The sequence below is a fragment of the Oncorhynchus clarkii genome, unplaced genomic scaffold (genome assembly GCF_045791955.1).
Source record: "Oncorhynchus clarkii lewisi isolate Uvic-CL-2024 unplaced genomic scaffold, UVic_Ocla_1.0 unplaced_contig_10955_pilon_pilon, whole genome shotgun sequence".
Classification (NCBI taxonomy): Eukaryota; Metazoa; Chordata; class Actinopteri; order Salmoniformes; family Salmonidae; genus Oncorhynchus; species Oncorhynchus clarkii.
In genome coordinates this window covers 1-6,830 of record NW_027261102.1, presented here as the reverse complement: position 1 = coordinate 6,830, position 6,830 = coordinate 1, and the positions used below count along the sequence as shown (strand labels likewise).

The 6,830-nt window shown below is 46.8% G+C and overlaps 1 long non-coding RNA gene across 1 annotated transcript; it reads right to left on the bottom strand.

Annotated features, from left to right (window-relative positions):
* Positions 1-1,876: 1,876 nt before the first annotated feature.
* On the bottom strand, positions 1,877-6,434 carry LOC139404843 (uncharacterized). The gene is made up of 3 exons (XR_011633849.1): positions 6,146-6,434; positions 4,882-4,964; positions 1,877-4,388 (listed from the first exon to the last, which is right to left on the bottom strand). It is a non-coding gene; the product is annotated as an uncharacterized lncRNA (long non-coding RNA).
* Between the last annotated feature and the right edge of the window lie 396 nt (positions 6,435-6,830).

The window sequence follows — 6,830 nt, the reverse complement described above, 5'->3', positions numbered from 1 at the left end:
GTCCTCTAGTAGACACCCCGTAGCCTTCACACGTCCTCTAGTAGACACCCCGTAGCCTTCACACGTCCTCTAGTAGACACCCCGTAGCCTTCACACGTCCTCTAGTAGACACCCCGTAGCCTTCACACGTCCTCTAGTAGACACCCCGTAGCCTTCACACGTCCTCTACTGGACACCCCGTAGCCTTCACACGTCCTCTACTGGACACCCCGTAGCCTTCACACGTCCTCTACTAGACACCCTGTAGCCTTCACACGTCCTCTACTAGACACCCTGTAGCCTTCACACGTCCTCTAGTAGACACCCCGTAGCCTTCACACGTCCTCTAGTAGACACCCCGTAGCCTTCACACGTCCTCTAGTAGACACCCCGTAGCCTTCACACGTCCTCTAGTAGACACCCCGTAGCCTTCACACGTCCTCTAGTAGACACCCCGTAGCCTTCACACGTCCTCTAGTAGACACCCCGTAGCCTTCACACGTCCTCTAGTAGACACCCCGTAGCCTTCACACGTCCTCTAGTAGACACCCCGTAGCCTTCACACGTCCTCTACTGGACACCCCGTAGCCTTCACACGTCCTCTACTGGACACCCCGTAGCCTTCACACGTCCTCTACTGGACACCCCGTAGCCTTTACACGTCCTCTACTGGACACCCCGTAGCCTTCACACGTCCTCTACTGGACACCCCGTAGCCTTCACACGTCCTCTACTGGACACTCCGTAGCCTTCACACGTCCTCTAGTAGACACCCCGTAGCCTTCACACGTCCTCTAGTAGACACCCCGTAGACTTCACACCCGTAGCCTTCACACGTCCTCTACTAAACACTCCGTATCCTTCACACGTCCTCTTCTAAACACCCCGTAGACTTCACATGTCCTCTACTGGACACCCCGTAGACTTCACACCCCGTAGATTTCGCACGTCTTCTACTGGACACCCCGTAGACTTTACACGTCCTCTACTAAACACCCCGTAGACTTCACACCCCGTAGACTTCATATGTCCTCTACTAAACACCCCGTAGACTTCACACATCCTCTACTAAACACCCCGTAGACTTTACACGTCCTCTACTAGACACCCCGTAGACTTCACACGTCCTCTACTTAGGACTGTATTTCACATGGTTAGACAGTTCGTGGAGTCCACTCCCGTTAAATTGTAATCTTCTGTTCCAGTGGGTTTTGCTGCTGGAACATGATCCTTGCACCCATCTATTCACTCAGCCCTGGGCTGCTCTTAGAACAAGATTTCCATGCCAACTATTTGCATTGTTAGTGGCATCATTTAACATCTCTGTTATGCATGTTTTTTTAAAGCGAGCTGTACACACAGACTATAGCGTCCATTCCATTTATTTTAGGGCATTTGTTTAGATTGCAATATTTGTGCTATACCAGATGGATTTCAGTGAGATATGCATTTGTTGAAGTAGTTTAAAACTAGGATCCTTAATTGAAACAATGACAAAGCAGTCACCCCAACTGTGTTTTGGTAAAAAGCTGAAGGATGGGCCTGGAGAAATGTAACTGCTCTCAAATTCATAGACAGAGCTGTGGATGCAAGGACTGACCATCCATGATATCAACATGCTAGTTGAACTAAGCTCGTGAGGCATTTATAAGATATTCAAGAATCAATGGGTATATATATCATTTATAAATCCCAAAATGGATGTAGCAACTACAGATTCCCACTAACTTCAATGAAAATGATACAATCTCCCAGAAATGTTCACAGCAGAGCCCATAGGGGCCACTGAAACCAGTTGGTTGAGATTCTATTATTTCTGTACCAGGCAGTGAAAATTGAGTAACACATTTGGTGATAACATTCACCATTAGCAACAGAAGAGATTAATCACACAGAATTCTATTCAGAATGTGAACTGTATTTCAGGAAAAATCAAGAGATTGCACAAATCATTTCTAATGAACTTGAGTTTTGGTCTAACAACAACCATGATAAAGATGGGAAAGAAACTTAAATGCCAACAGACTCAAGTTACTGACGTTACCAATGTACATTGTTCCAGAAACTTCAAGGCAGCAGTCATTCTGTTGGGCTGAGAATGTACTCAGTATTACAAGCTCTACCAAAGATAGGAAAGCCACCAAGCAATATGCAAAGTCTCACCTTCAGCATTAAGTCAACTTTAAGCCCAGTGTATAAAACAGATAAGGTATTAGTGAAGGGACAACATACAACATGTACAACACCATCCATATGCCATATGTTCTGCTATAGGATAACGGCCTAGGAAATCACATAAGATACAATATTTAAAAAACATTCAATTTCAGAGTTTTTCCCCGTATGGACACACTTAGCAAAAAAACTACAGAGTCACAAGTTATTCACAACAGATTGTGTATACTAAGCACGTCAGAAATACAGTTGTGTACAGGAAACAAACTTTCATTTCTACTGCATGATTTAAATCAGATATTTAAACCACCTGGTTTCAGAATCGTGTGGATGTCATGTGGGACACAAGCCAGCTTGGAGTGCACGTCACCTACAACAAGCTCAAGTGGGAGGCCATATAGAAATTACAAGGGGAATGCACAGTGAAATGGTTGGAATTTTCCATTCTGATCAAGGGGGTGGACATCCCCCCCCCCCCCGACAAGAGAACAAACTACCTTATGGAATGTTCCTTCGATGCAGTTGATTTAATGAGTGGCATTCCCGAGTAATTCCAGGACAGATCACTGGAAAGCCCCGTAACGGTCAGGGTGTTTCGAATTTCAACAACAACAACCCCTGTTACTAACAGACTCTTCCTGCTGACTAATAGTTAGGGGTTTTCAGAGTAGGTGCTAGTAAATTGTGTATCACAGTGACCAGCTACAGGTAACTGCTCAAATAAAAGGAAACACCAGTAAATTAGGGTACTTATTGGCAGCTCTTATGGTGTGGAGGTGCATTTTCCTGGCATGGTTTAGGTCCACTCAACCCCATATAGGACAAGGTCAACTCCAGTGAATACACAGCTATTCTGAGTGATCACCTGCTTGCTACCTGTAGGGTGAAACAGATCTACCTTGATGGGAGTGGTCTCTTCCAGGATGACAATGACCCCATCCACAGGGCACGAGTGGTCACAATGGTTTGATGAGTATGAAAACTATGTAAACCATATGCCATGGCCGTCTCAGTCACCAGATCTCAAACCAATTGAACACTATTGGGAGATTCTGGAGCGGAGCCTGAGAAAGCGTTTCCCACCACCAGCAACAAAACACCAAATGATGGAATTTCTGGTGGAAGAATGGTGTTGCATCCCTCCAAGAGTTTCAGACACTTGTAGAATCTATGCCAAGGTGCATTGGAGCTGTTCTAGCGGCTCGTGGTGCCCAATGCCCTATTAAGACACCATGCTGGGGTTTCCTTTATTTTGGCAGTTACCTGTATGCTTGCAACTGGGTAGCAGTCCAAATGGGGTTCTATGGCAACTGGGTAGCAGTCCAAATGGGGTTCTATGGCAACTGGGTAGCAGTCCAAATGGGGCTCTATGGCAACTGGGTAGCAGTCCAAATGGGGTTCTATGGCAACTGGGTAGCAGTCCAAATGGGGTTCTATGGCAACTGGGTAGCAGTCCAAATGGGGTTCTATGGCAACTGGGTAGCAGTCCAAATGGGGCTCTATGGCAACTGGGTAGCAGTCCAAATGGGGCTCTATGGCAACTGGGTAGCAGTCCAAATGGGGCTCTATGGCAACTGGGTAGCAGTCCAAATGGGGCTCTATGGCAACTGGTACAATCAAAATAACACTACTCAGTACTGGTATCTAAACAGCAACAAAATCACATAGCATTTTGCCCTTACACGAAGACACACGAAGACACCTTTAACTATGCACTGTAGGAAAATAAAAGGTGCATCCTCATTCATTAGACAGATACACAAAATAGTTTGTTTGGCAGTAGGTCAATGGTTTGCAACATTCAGGTAATCCTTGAGAACATAATCTTCACTTCCTGAAATGGAATCAGCCATGTTAGTCAACAAATTTAACTAAACACTCTCACCGGCTCTATCCCATCCGCTTGCTGGCACAGACACAGTAACGTTGTTGGCTGAAATACAGTGGAAGTCCAAAGTCCATCAGAAAGACAAATAGTTTTCTTTAAAAAGCATAACAAACATGTCAGTCTATCCTCCTCTGAGCAGGGCGATTCTGGTGGTGACCACAGAAAGGCCATCGTCCTGTTTGGCTAAATAGATCCTGCAGAAGTCAGGAAGAGCCTCTCTGCTCTCTATTGTGGTCCGCTCTCAGGTTTGCCAAGCGCTCCTTTGGAAACAGGTTACACTGCAGTGACTGCTTTCGATTTGGGATGAGAGGGGCGCATAGAGGAGGATGGAAATGGTTCTCCATGCCTACAGAGAGAAATGAAAACTGTTAGTTCTACAAGTCCAGAGAGGTGAAGGTGGTTCGTTCCAGAGAGGTGAAGGTGGTTCGTTCCAGAGAGGTGAAGGTGGTTCGTTCCAGAGAGGTGAAGGTGGTTCGTTCCAGAGAGGTGAAGGTGGTTCGTTCCAGAGAGGTGAAGGTGGTTCGTTCCAGAGAGGTGAAGGTGGTTCGTTCCAGAGAGGTGAAGGTGGTTCGTTCCAGAGAGGTGAAGGTGGTTCGTTCCAGAGGTGTGAAGGTGGTTAGTTCCAGAGAGGTGAAGGTGGTTAGTTCCAGAGAGGTGAAGGTGGTTAGTTCCAGAGAGGTGAATGTGGTTAGTTCCAGAGAGGTGAATGTGGTTAGTTCCAGAGAGGTGAAGGTGGTTAGTTCCAGTGGTGAAGGTGGTTAGTTCCAGTGGTGAAGGTCAGTTCCAGAGAAGCTATTGCATTGCAGATATGGCGATAGCTTCATTAACTGGGTACTTACTTGGTAGGCAGCAGCTATAACATGCTCTTGCGGCCGTTGGCACTGGGTCCTTTTGACCTCATCTTATCCTGGACCGGCCCCGACTACAGGACAGGAAGATAACGACTGTTAGAGTTTCTACAGATACTTAGTCATTTTCATATCAAAAAGGCAGGTCATGACCTCTTCATGATAACATATGGATGGAGAGGCAGGATCCGAAGCCAGAATTAGAACTGTGCTTCTATACTGTATCATTTTATGTAACATATTTAACAGTGTTTCTGTGGGGTTCATATGAAACATGATCCCATTTGGACTGCTGACAACATTTGATCCATTTGGCCAGCAGCATTACTCATAACCTACGTCTTTACATAATGATAGTGACCATATGATGGGATGGAGTGAGGAGGAATGGGACTTGCTTTAGGCTGTGGGTTTTTTTCTTTACTTTTTAAAACGACGCAGTTCAGAGTTGGACGAACGCACAGGTGTGGATCAATCATTCTGGCGTCAAGCGCTGCAGAAATGGCACGTGCTTGACGAGCACTAGAATAACTACAGTCTGACAGCTATGGGTCATAACAGAACAATGGACATTAGAGGGTTACGCAATAGCAGTTGAGGAAATGGAATTATGTAACACGGAGGGCAATAACATGTTTCAGCAACATACTCCTCCTGACTGTTCTCAGACCACGTCATGATACAATGTGTAAATGTATCATTTCTTTAAAAAAATCTGTTGTCTTTCGCAATTGGAGGTCATGATCACGACGGAACAGTCAGTTGTTTAGTGAAACATTGGAGTCATTCAGCAGAGCGACATACAGTAGTCCATACATTTTAGTACTGATAGCATCAACATCATGTAATAAATTCAGAAATGGACTATCACTCAGTTTAACCTACCACTTTCCATACAGTGATTTAAACAGTGACCAGACTAGTGATTGGCTAGTCTTCTGATAGTACTGTACACAGCTTTATCAATCATAGCGTAACAGGTTTCAAACTGAAGTTAATATTCATATCCTACTAATAGGTGAATGAATTGAGAAACAATTCCCAGCGTTTCTACATTTCCTCCTCTCATTCCCTGTCCAACGTGACTGTATTCCGTAGGAAACCAGGCCAACATTCCTAGCGGCAGGTTGGAAGCTGCAAAGCCCTGCCCATGTTCTGAGGAGTAACACACACACACCTTCACAATATCTTCACAATATCTCTACACATTTTAACATACACCAGCCCCAGTCAGTCTAGGTATCATCTCTCTTACCGGGGCCCGGCCCTCTGCCATCTCCCCAGAGCCAATGTGTGTCAAGTGGACAAAGTTTGTGGGCTCGCCGATCATGCTGCGGTCGATTTTCCTGCGCTTCTTCCTCTGGAAATAATAGAAAATATATAGAAATAGAAAATGGGGACTTAGACTGATATTATGCAATTAAGCCCAGTGGAAGTACAGACTTTACAGCATACACGCACACACACAATGCATTTTGTAACCTGAATGGGATGATCTTCGATAAGAGTTTTGATCTTCTACTTGTTATTTCATACTCAATGGCAGCGGGTCAGGGCGCCTAGCGGCGGGTCAGGACTCCTAGCGGCGGGTCAGGACTCCTAGTGGCGGGTCAGGCCGTCTAGCGGCGGGTCAGGCAGGCTAGGGGCGGGTCAGGCCGTCTAGCGGCGGGTCAGGACGCCTAGCGGCGGGTCAGGACGTCTAGCGGCGGGTCAGGACGCCTTGCGGCGGGTCAGGACGCCTAGCGGCGGGTCAGGCAGCCAAGCGGCGGTGTCAGGACTCCTAGTGGCGGGTCAGGCAGCCTAGCGGCGGGTCAGGACACCTAGTGGCGGGTCAGGCCGTCTAGCGGCGGGTCAGGACGCCTAGTGGCGGGTCAGGCCGCCTAGTGGCGGGTCAGGCAACCTAGCGGCGGGTCAGGACTCCTAGCGGCGGGTCAGGCCGT